Genomic DNA, 12,771 nt, shown 5'->3' with positions numbered 1-12,771 from the left:
TCCCACATCAAACAATTCATAAACAATACAAAAATATATGAAACTTTGGCTTTTAGACATGATCCAACAGGCAGTGCAGATTAGGAACTCATGAGAAAAGGGAAACGAGGTGAGTGCTATGACTACCACATGTTATACTCTAATGAGTTTCAACATAGAATAAAAAAGAGCTACACTGAGAGAGAGCTATGAAGATCTACAATAGGGTCTCCTTCAGTCTTTGATTGAGTACTATGTGAAAACATGTGAGGAAACTACCTGAGGCTGGAGAAAGCACTGCCAGAAGAAAAGTAGAATAAAAAATCACCAAAGCACATACAGAGTGAGAAGTTTGTGTTTCCAAAGTGGATTTCTCATTAGAAACCACACAGGCCAAAGGTAGTGTGGTGATATACTCAAACTACTCAAAGAAAATGACTATCAACCAAGAACCCTATATGCAGAAAAATTATTTTTCAAAGATGAAGGCCAAATAAAAATATTCCCAGATAAATAAAAGTTGAGAGTTTGTTGCTAGCTGACCCACCTTACAAGACACACTAAAGAAAATTCTCTTGACTGATTTAAAAAGTAACTGTATAAAACAGTATGTACATTTAGTCATGTTAGGTGTCTAACATACACAAAAGTATTCAATAAAACCACAAAGAGGTAGGTAGGAGAAAGATATATTAGACTAAGGAAATAACACCTGATGGTAACTCAAATCCACAGAAACAAGAGAAGAAAAACAAAAATAGTAAATAAAAAGGTTAATAAAATAAATGTGATTCATACATACATGTCCTTTTTTCTTATTACAGCTTCTTTAAAAGATATAAAATTATACAAAGTAATAATCATTAGAATGTATTGTTGAGTTTACTAACATATATAGAGATATGTAATACATACAATAATATCACAAAGCAGGGGGAGGAATAAAGTTACATAGGAATAACTTTTCTGTGTGTCACTGAAATTAGATTAATATAAACTTGAAGTAGATTCTGATAAGTTCAGGTGTATATGGTAAGGGCTAGAGCAACAACTAAAGAAATAAACTATAAAAAATACAGAGAAAAAAATCATTAAAGGAATTTAGTGTTACACGAAAAAATATTCACATACTACAAAACAAAACAATAAAAGAGGAATAGAGGAGGAAAAAAAACATGAGACATAGAAAACAAAATGTAAATGGCAAACAAAAATCCAACTATCTCAATAAAAACACTAAATGTGAAAGAACTAAACAATTCAGACAAAAGGTAAAGATTGTCAGACTAGATTAAACAAAACAAAACAAAACCAAGATGAATTGTATCCAGCTTGAGCTAAGGACACATTATTTTCAAAGATATAAAAATGTTCAAAGTAAGGAGGTGGAAAAAGATATTTTATACAAACAGCAACCATAAGAAAGTTATACTAATATCAAACAAAATAGACTTTAAATTTTAAAATGTTAGTAGATATAAAGAGATATTTTACAATGACAAAAGGGTAAATCCATCAGAAAGATACTATAACAACTATAAACATACACACACCTAGCAACTAAGCCCCAAGATACAAGAAGCTAAGTGAAAGGAGACAGGTGAAAGGAGAAACTGACAAACAATAATAGTTGGAAACTTAACTATCACACTTTTAATAATGGATAGAATACTAGATTGAAGATTAATAAGGAAATACAGGCATACCCTGTTTTATTACACTTTGCTTTACTGTGCTTCACAGATATATAGTTTTTGCATTGGCTGAAGTATTTGCCTACAAATTTAAGGTCTGTGGCAACCCTTAGTTGAGCAAGTCTATCAGTGCCATTTTTCCAACAACATTTCCTTGCTTCATGCCTTTGTGTCACATTTTGGTAATTCTTGCAATATTTCAAATTTTTCATTATTATTATATTTGTTATGGTGATCTGTGATCAGTGATCTTTGATGTTACTATTATAACTGTTTTGGGACACCACAACCTCACTCATATAAAACAATGAACTTAATTGATAAATGTTGTGCATGTTTTGACTGCTCCATTGACCAGGAATTCCTGTCTCTCTCCCTTCTCCTCAGGCCTCCATATTCACCGAGACACAAGAATATTGAAATTAGGCCAATTAATAACCCCACAGTGGCCTCTAAGTGTTCAGTAAAAGGAAGAATCATGGGTCTCTCATATTAAATCAACAGCTAGAAATGATTCAGCTTAGTGAGGAAGGTGTGTTGAAAGCTGAGAGAGACTAAAACCCAGGCCTCTAGTGCAAACAGCCAAGGTGTGAATGCAAGGAAAAGTTCTTGAAGGGAATTAAAAGTGCTACTCTAGTGAACACAAGAATGATAAGAAAGAGAAACAGCCCTAATATTTGTATGTGACGTGGTGTTGAGGTCAACATTCTGTGATTTTTTTTTTTTTTTTTTTTTGCCTATAGATATCTAATTATTCAGCACCATTTGTTGAAAAGACTGTCCTTTCATTGAATTGCTTGTACACCTTTGTCAAAAATCAATTGGCTGGAGAAGACCTTCAAGATGGCAGAGGAGTAAGATGTGGAGATCACCTTCCTCCCCACTTATACATCAAAAATACATCTAAATGTGGAACAACTCCTACAGAACACCTACTGAACACTGGCAGAAGACCTCAGACTTCCCAAACGACTCCAGAGGGTGACCACCATGAAGAGGCAGGGCCAAATCCAAAGCTGAACCCCAGGAGCTCTGAGAACAAAGAAGAGAAAGGGAAATTTCTCTGTGAAGCCTCAGGAGCAGCAGATTAAACCTTCACAGTCAACTTGATGTACCCTGCATCTGTGGAATACCTGAATAGACAACAAATCATCCCAAAATTGAGGCAGTGAACTGTGGGACAACTGTAGACTTGGGGTTTGCCGTATGTGACTGACTAGTTTCTGATTTTTATGTTTATTTTATTTTTCAGTGCTTGTTATATTTGGTGGATGTGTTTATTGGTTTGGTTTTTCTCTTCTTTTTTATTACCTTTTGTATTGTTCTATTTCAATATTTTTTATTTTAATAACTTTATTTTATGTTTTTCTTTCTTTCTTTCTCTCTCTTTCCTTTCTTCCTCCCTCCTTCCCTCCCTCTCTCTCTCCCTTTCTTTCTTTCTTTCTCCCTTTTCTTCTGAGCTGTGTCACTGACAGGATCTTGGTGCTCTGGCTTGGTGTCAGGCCAGAACCTATGAGGTGGGAGAGCCAAGTTGAGGACATTGGACCACTAGAGACATCCTGGCCCCAAGTAATATCAATCAGTGAGAGCTCTCCCAGAGATCTCTGTCTCAATGCTAAGATCCAGCTCCACGCAACTACAAGCAAGATCCACTGCTGGACACTCCATGCCAAACAACTAGCAAGACAGGAGCACAACCCCACCCATTAGCAGAGAGGCTGCCTAAAATCATAATAATTTCACGACACCCCAAAACACACCACCAGATGCAGTCCTGCCCACCAGAAAGACAAGATCCAGCTTTATCCACCAGAACACAGGCACCAGTCCCCTCCACCAGGAAGCCTACACAATCCACAGAACCAACCTTACCCACTGAGAGCACACACAAAAACAACGGGAACTATGAAGCTACAGCCTGCAAAATGGAGACCCCAAGAACAGTTAAGTCAAGCAAAATGAGAAGACAGAGAAATACACAGCAGATGAAAGAACAAGGTAAAAACCCACCAGACAAAACAAATGAAGAGGAAATAGGCAGTGTACCTGAAAAACAATTCAGAGTAATGATAGTAAAGATGATCCAAAATCTTGGAAATAGAATTAAGAAAATACAAGAAATGTTTAACAAGGACCTAGAAGAACTAAAGAGAAAACAAACAATGATAAACAACACAATAACTGAAATTTAAAATTCTCTAGAAGGGATCAATAGCAGAATAACTGAAGCAGAAGAATGGATAAGTAACCTGGAAGATAAAATAGTGGAACTAACTGCTGCAGAGCAGAATTAAGAAAAAAGAATGAAAAGAATTGAGGACAGTCTCAGAGACCACTGGGACAATATTAAATGGACCAACATTCGAATTATTGGGGTCCCAGAAGAAGGAGAGAAAAAGAAAGGGACTGAGAAAATATTTGAAGAGATTATAGTTGAAAACTTCCCTAATATGGGAAAGGAAATAGTCAAGTCCAGGAAGCACAGAGAGTCCCATACAGGATAAATCCAAGGAGAAACATGCCAAGACACATAGTAATCAAACTGTTAAAAATTAAATACAAAGAAAAAATATTAAAAGCAGCAAGGGAAAAACAATAGATAACATACAAGGGAATCCCCATAAGGTTAACAGCTGATCTTTCAGCAGAAACTCTGCAAGCCAGAGGGGAGTGGCAGGACATATTTAAACTGATGAAAGGGGAAAACCTACAACCAAGATTACTCTACCCAGGAAGGATCTCATTCAGATTTGACAGAGAAATAAAAACCTTTACAGACAAGGAAAATTTAAGAGAAATCAGCACCACCAAACCAGCTTCAACAAATGCTAAAGGAACTTCTCTAGGCAGGAAACACAGAGAAGAAAACGACCTACAAAAACAAAAACAAAACAATGAAGAAATTGGTAACAGGAACATACATATCGATAATTAACTTAAATGTAAATGGATAAAATGCTCCAACCAAAAGACACAGACTGGCTGGATGGATACAAAAACAAGACCCATGTATATGCTATCTACAAGAGAGCCATTTTAGACCTAGGGACACATACAGAGTGTAAGTGAAGGGATGGAAAAAGATATTCTATGCAAATTGAAATCAAAAGAAAGCTGGAGTAGCAATTCTCATATCAGAAAAAATAGACTTTAAAATACAGACTATTACAAGAGACAAAGAAGGACACTACATAATGATTAAGGGATGAATCCAAAAAGAAGATATAACAATTGTAAATATTTATCCACCCTACATAGGAGCACCTCAAGACATAAGACAAATGCTAACAGCCATAAAAGTGGAAATCAACAGTAACAAAATAATAGTAGGGGACTTTAAGACTTCACCTTGAAGAATGGACAGATCATCCAAAATGAAAATAAATAAGGAAACACAAGCTTTAAATGACACATTAAACAAGATGGACTTAAGTGATATTTATAGAACATTCCATCCAAAAACAAAAGAATACGCTTTCTTCTCAAGTGCTCATGGAACTATCTCCAGGATAGATTATCTTGGGTCAGAAATCAAGCCTTGGTAAATTTAAGAAAATTGAAATCACATCAAGTATGTATTCCGACCACAATGCTATCAATTGTGACTAGATATCAATTACAGGAAAAAAAAACTGTAAAGAAAATTACAAACACATGGAAGCTAAACAATACACTACTAAATAAACAAGAGATCACTGAGGAAATCAAAGAGGAAATCAAAAGATACCTAGAAACAAATGACAATGAAAACACAATGGCCCAAAACCTGTGGGATGCAGCAAAAGCAGTTCTGAGAGGGAAGATTATAGCAATACAATCTTACCTCAAGAAACAAGAAACATCTCAAATAAACAACCTAACCTTACAGTTAAAGCAATTAGAGAACAAAAAAAACCCAAAGTGAGCAGAATGAAAGAAATCATAAAGATCAGATTAGAAGTAAATGAAAAAGAAATGAAGGAATCGAAAGCAAAGATCAATAAAACTAAACGCTGGTTCTTTGGGAAGATAAACAAAATTGATAACCATTAGCCAGACTCATCAAGAAAAAAGGGAGAAGACCCAAATCAATAGAATTAGAAATGAAAAAGGAGAAGGAAAAACTGACACTGCAGAAATACAAAGGATCATGAGAGATTACTACAAACAACTATATGCCAATAAAATGGACAACCTGCAAGAAATGGACCAATCCTTACAAAAGTGCAACCTTCTGATACTGAACCAGGAAGAAATAGAAAATATAAACAGACAAGTCACAAGCACTGAAATTGAAACTGTGATTAAAAATCTTCCAACAAACAAAAGCCCAGGACCAGATGCCTTCACAGGCAAATTCTATCAATCATTTAGAGAAGAGCTAACACCTATCCTTCTCAAACTCTTCCAAAATATAGCAGAGGGAGGAATACTCTCCAACTCATTCTACAAGGCCACCATCACCCTGATACCAAAACCAGACAAAGATGTCACAAAGAAAGAAGACTACAGGCCAATATTACTGATCAACATAGATGCAAAAATCCTCAACAAAATACTAGCAAACAGAATCCAACAGCACATTAAAAGGATGATCAAGTGGGGTTTATCCCAGGAATGCAAGGATTCTTCAATACACACAAGTCAATCAATGTGATAAACCATATTAACAAACTGAAGGATAAAACCATATGATAATCTGAATAGATGCAGAAAAAGCTTTGGAGAAAATTCAACATCATTTATGATAAAAACTCTTCAGAAAGTAGGCATAGAGGGAACTTACCTCAACATAATAAAGGCCATATATGACAAACACACAGCCAGCATCATTCTCAATTGTGAGAAACAGAAACCATTTCCACTAAAATCAGGAACAAGAGAAGTTTGCCCACTCTTACCACTATTATTCAACATAGTTTTGGAAGTTTTAGCCACAGTAATCAGAGAATAAAAAGAATTAAATGGAATCCAAATCAGAAAAGAAGAAGTAAAACTGTAAGTCTTTGCAGATGACATGATACTATATAGTTCCTTGTTAAACTTTCTTGTATTTTCTCTATCCTATTTCTAAGATTTTGGATCATCTTTACTATCATTATTCTGAACTCTTTTTCAGGTAGACTGCCTATTTCATCTTCATTTGTTAGGGTTGGTGGGTTTTTAGCTTTCTCCTTCATCTGCTCTGTGTTTTTCTGTCTTCTCATTTTGTTTAACTTACTGTGTTTGGGGTGTCCTTATCTCAGGCTGGATGTTCGTAGTTCCCATTGTTTTTGGTGTCTGTCCCCAGTGGCTAAGGTTGGTTCAGTGGGTTGTGTACGCTTCCTGGTGGAGGGGAATAGTGCCTGTGTTCTGGTGGATGAAGCTGGATCTTGCCTTTCTGGTGGGCAGGTCCACGTCTGGTGGTGTGTTTTTGGGGGGGTCTGTGGCCTTATGATTTTAGGCAGCCTCTCTGCTAATGGATGGGGCTGTGTTCCTCTTTTGCTAGTTGTTTGGCATAGGGAGTTCAGCACTGTAGCTTGCTGGTCGTTGAGTGAAGCTGGGTCTTTGTGTTGAGATGGAGATCTCTGGGAGATTTTCACCATTTGATATTATGTGGAGCTGGGAGGTCTCTTGTTTGCCAGTGTCCTGAAGTTGGCTCTCCCACCTCAGAGGCACAGCCCTGACGCCTGGCTGGAGCACCAAGAGCCTTTCAACCACATGGCACTGTAGATCCTGGTTTCCTCAGCCAGGAAAGGACACAGCATCACAGCAGGAATTAGCACCTGGGTGAAGAAAGCAGTGTATGAGGGTGGTCAACACTCCGTGAAAGTAATGGCATCATTACCTTTGAGCAGCGAAAGTACTCCATTGTTTAATCTCCTTGAGTCTCAATATTCTCACCTCCCAGGCAAATGAAGAGACTCTGTAGAATAATGAAGTTTATACTGAAGATAAATTCTTTTTACTCCTGCTGGGCCAGTCACCTGAAACTGCTTATAGCATAATCATTGGTCAGTCAAATCCACAGGGCAATTCTCCTCAAGTAGCAATCAGGGGTCCATGGAAGCTACTAGTGTTGGAGGGTCTCCTGCAGAGGTGGGGGGTGGGTGTGGCTCACTGTTAGTACAAGGACACTGGCAGCAGTTCTGGGAAGTACTCCCTGTGTGAGCCTTCCCAGTGTCCTCCTGTTCATTTTGAAATTGAGTTGTTTTGTTACTGTTTAAAAAATTCTTTGTATGGTTGGGATACAAATCCTCTGTCAGATATATAGTTTGAATTTTTTTTTCTGTCTGTAGCTTGTATTTATTTTTATCTTATTTATTTATTTATATTTATTTTGTCTGTGCCAGGTCTTAGCTGCAGCACGTGGGATCTTTGTTGCAGCATGTGGACTCCTTAGCTGTGGCATGTGGACTGCTTAGCTGTGGCATGCGGACTTCTTATTTGCAGCATGCGGACTTCTTAGTTGCGGCATGCGTGTGGGATTGTTTCCTGACCAGGGATTGAACCCGGGCCCCCTGCCTTGGGAGCATGGAGTCTTACCCACTGGACCACCATGGAAGTTCCTATTTCCATCTTCTTGCTATTGTGTTTCTCAGAGTAAGTGTTTTATTTTGATGTTCAATTTATCAGTTTTCTGTTCTATATTTATCTTCTATTTATTATGAGTATCCTGTCAAGACTAAGTTCTTTAAGAATATTATCCCTTTTTCTTCTAAAATTTTATAGTTTTACATTTTATATTGAAATCTCTGATCCATTTTAAATTATATTTTGAATAGGGTTTTAGGTTTAGATACGTGTGTGTGTGTGTAGCAGATAGATATATAATTTATTTTTTGTATTGATCTTATAACCTGCAAACTTGAATTAATTTATTAATTCTAGGAAGTTTTTATTTTTTTCTGCATTTTTTGGGATTTTCGTACATACATAGACAATTATGTCATATGTAAATAGGTATATATTTATGTTTTTCTTTTATAATCTATATGCCTTTTTTTTTTTTTTTTTTTTTTTTGCCTTATTGTGCTGGGTAGACTTCCAGTACTACGTTGAATAACAGTGATGAAGGTGGGCATCTTTGCCTTAGTCCTAATTTTGAGGAAGATATTCAGTCTTCCATTATTAAGTACAATGTTAGCTGTGTTTTCAATTAATTATCAAGTTGGTGACATTCTCTATTCCTAATTTGCTGACTTTAAAGAAAAAACCATAAAATGGAATTGATTTTGTCAAATGCTTTTCTGCATTAATATGTCATTTTTCTTCTTAGTTTAATATGTTGGATTACATTAATTTATTTTCAAATGTTGAATGAGCCTGGCATTCCTGGAATAAATTCCACTTTGTTGTGATGTTAGTTTTTATATATTGCTGGATTTGATTTGCTAATAGGCTTTTGAGGATTTTTTAATGGAAATTCATGAGAGATATAAATATTTAGTTTTCCTTTTGTCTTTGTCATGTTTTTGTGTACAGGCCTCATAAAATGAGTTGTAAAGTATTCCCTCCTTTTCTGGAGGAAGTTGGGTACAACTGGTGTTAATTCTTTAAATGTAGAAGAATTCTTCATTGCAATCAACTGAGCCTGAACATTTCTTTTCGGGAATGCTTCTTGCTATGAATTCTATGTATTTAATAGTTATAGAAAAATTTAGATTTTCTGTTTTATCTTGAGTTTTCATAATTTGTGGCTTTGTGATATTGACGTCCATATTGGTTGGTTTCACATAAAGTGTCAAAGTGACACACACAGAGTTTCTGTAGTGTTCCTTGATTATCCTTTCAGTATCTGTGTAGTGATATCATATTTTTCATTCCTGAATTAATTTGTATCATTTTCTTTCAGTCATAGTAGAGTTTTATCAGTTTTATTTCTATCTTCAAAGGATTAAGTTCAGGTTTCTTAGATTTTCTCTTCTCAACATGATTGAATCTTGCTCTTACATTATTTCTTTTCTTCTGCTTGCTTTGGGTTTTTTTACTCTGCTCTTTTTATTTCTTGAGATGAGAGAAGAGACTATTGATTTGAGACTTTTCTTTTTTTCTAATGTAAGTTTTTGGTGGTATGAATTTCTTGCTCAGCACTGCTTTAGCTCCAGCGCACCAATTTTTTTTTTTTTTTTTTTTTGCGGTACGCAGGCCTCTCACTGTTGTGGCCTCTCCCGCTGTGGAGCACAGGCTCCAGACGTGCAGGCTCAGCGGCCATGGCTCACAGGCCTAGCCACTCTGTGGCATGTGGGGTCTTCCAGACCAGGGCACGAACCCGTGTCCCCTGCATCAGCAGGCGTACTCTCAACCACTGCCAGTGCACCAATTTTGACAAGATTTTTCCTTTTTGTTCACTTCAAATTATTTTCTCATTCCCTTTGTAACTTCCTCTGTGCCATGAAACATTTAAAAGTGTGTTAATTTGCAAGTGTTTGAAGATTTTCTTTTATTTTGTAAAATTTTTATTGGAGTTGATTTACAATGTCATGTTATTTTCTGGTGTACAGCAGTGAATCAGTTATATATATACATATAAGCACTCTTTTTTAGATTTTTTTTTCCATATAGTTCATTAGAGTTCTGTGTGCTATACACTAGGTCCTTATTAGTTATCTATTTTACATATAGTAGTGCATGTATGTCAATCCCAATCTTCCAATTGATCCCTCCCCCACTCTTTCCCCACTGGTAACCATAAGTTTGTTTTCTACATCTGTGACTCTGTTTTGTAAATATGTTCATTTCCATTGTTTTAGATTCCACATATAAGCAATATCATATATTTGTCTTTCTCTTACTTCACTCAGTATGACAATCTCTAGGTCCATCCATGTTGCTGCAAATGGCATTATTTTGTTCTTTTTTATGGCTGAGTAATATTCCAAGTAGTTTCTCAGTTTATTAATTGTGTATCAAGCTAGTTAGCTGATAATTAAGCTAATTATGCTTTTGTCAGTTGGCAGTCAGTTCCTTAGAAAACTGAAAGATCACTAAAATAGCCAGTTGGTCAGGCAGGTTAATGGTACTTGGAGACTGCAGTCTCCACAAAACAAATTTGTTTCACCCCCATTATAGTGTGAAGCTGCCTTGGTAGAAGGACAGAATATACTATTTCTGCTAGGCTTCTAGGGAGACCTTTAATGTGACAGAAGAGGTAGTATATACCTGGCAAGGAAAAACAAAACATGGAGGTAGGTCAGAGCAGATGTTATACCTGTTCTTTTGGGGTCAGACATGTCTCCTAGGAGATAGATTCTTGGACCTGAGAAAATAAAAAACTTTTCCTTGTAACTCTCAGGAAGTTGATTGGGAAGTAAAAATGAGCAGAATTAATGATATGATGAATTAAATACATGACCCCAAGAACTAATTATTTTGCCCTCCCATTTGGTTGATCCTGAAAATCTAATTTATCATTGTTATTGTTATGCACAATTTTTTTAATTGGTACTTAGCTATAGCTATGTAGCCATACATAGCTATGCAGACATAATTTTGAACTGGGAATACTAGTTTATCGAAAATAAATTTTGTTTTGTCTGAAAGAGATCTGAAGTACACTTCTGAATATTAAGTTTTCTCTTAGCAATTTTAGAAAATATCCAAAAGAGGAGTCCAAGTGGGAGCTTAGAGCAATAATTTCCTTAACTATTTATAATAATAATGAATAATCTCAAAATATAATTTGAAGAATCAAAAGGAAAAATTTTCAGATATCACTTTTATAATTCTATGTTCAACAAGTATTTTTTAGTGCCCAATACGTAGAGGGACTCTTCATAATTTTTTAATGCCCAATACGTAGAGGGACATGTTATGAACAAAACAGATAAAATTTCCTGCCTTCATGGAGGCTTCTTTTATTAGCTCGAAGACCCTTAGTAGGCAGGCAGACAGAAAATTGACTCTGCCAGTGTCTCTAGATAAGGCACCCATCTGTTGGAATAAAAGTTAATACTTGGAAAGGAGATGAACCAGGCAGGGAGAATGGAGCATTCGTGACTACAGCATAGACCATGGTCTCCAGTTGATAATGTATTATCTGGAGAGGCTTCCCCACCAAGGAGACAGTAGATACAGCATGAGTGCCATCAGGGGACTTTGTCACCTGGCCTCCCATTCAGGCCACTTGGGTGAACTGGTTCCATTTTGGAGGGTAGATGGTCCTGAACTTAATAGCAAATCCAATCATAATCCTAAAAGATGATATATGAAGGGTGTAAAGAAGATGATTCTACATATCTTAAGAAAACAGAGAAATTTTATGAAAGAATGACTTTATATTACCAACAATTATAAAGACGGAGTAGACAGTAGTCTCTTGATTTTCAGGGAATATAGTACTAACTGGACATTATTTTCTCTTATCGCAGTTGAATCTTCTTCACAATGCTGCTGGCAGCTCTGGAGTAACAATGTAACTGGTCTGTGATGTTTCATTTCCAAAGTCCTAGGAGGTATTCTCCTTTTCTAAACTTGATTCAAATACCCTTCAGTGAAACATTATCAGGCCAGAGAGACAGGGTATTTTGGCTCATATGAGGTATGTGCCATCCCTGTTCATAAAAGGAGAATCTGTTTCTAATATGGTCATTAGTCAGTTATATGAAATATGTTTACAAATGACAAGTTAGTATATGAAGATATTTAAAATCAGTAGGAAAGGGATGAATTAATCAAATGGCATATGGAGCACTGGCTACTAATCCAGAAGAAAAAAACTACATTCTTGTATCAAATGACATCAAAGGAAACACTGGATATATACACAGACCTTTACTTTGTATCCAGGGTAAGATGGTAAATGTTTTGCCATCAGTATGATATGGATTCAGGTAGCAATCCTGAATCAGGGTAGTGGGGGCTTGATCAGCAACTTGATTCCAGTTAGTCTTATCAGAGAATAGTCTCTTACCATGTGAATCTAGTTGAACAACCCAGACGTTGTGCTCAGCAGCTGTGATTTTCCCCCCACAGTTCACAGTGCCAAACAGGGGTCCTTTTATAAGCCTATAGTTTTACAACAGGCATGTCAGATAGCTAGGTACAGTAAGAACCCAAGAGTCAATGAAAACGCACCAAGTTTCATCAGAGGGAATACTGGCTAGAGTTGAGAACATCTTTGTGTTCTGCCCAGTGACAG

This window comes from Aethalodelphis obliquidens, unplaced genomic scaffold, assembly GCF_003676395.1.
Source record: "Aethalodelphis obliquidens isolate GAN/ISIS:26980383/991018 unplaced genomic scaffold, ASM367639v1 scaffold88, whole genome shotgun sequence".
NCBI lineage: Eukaryota > Metazoa > Chordata > Mammalia > Artiodactyla > Delphinidae > Aethalodelphis > Aethalodelphis obliquidens.
This window is presented reverse-complemented; position numbering follows the sequence as displayed.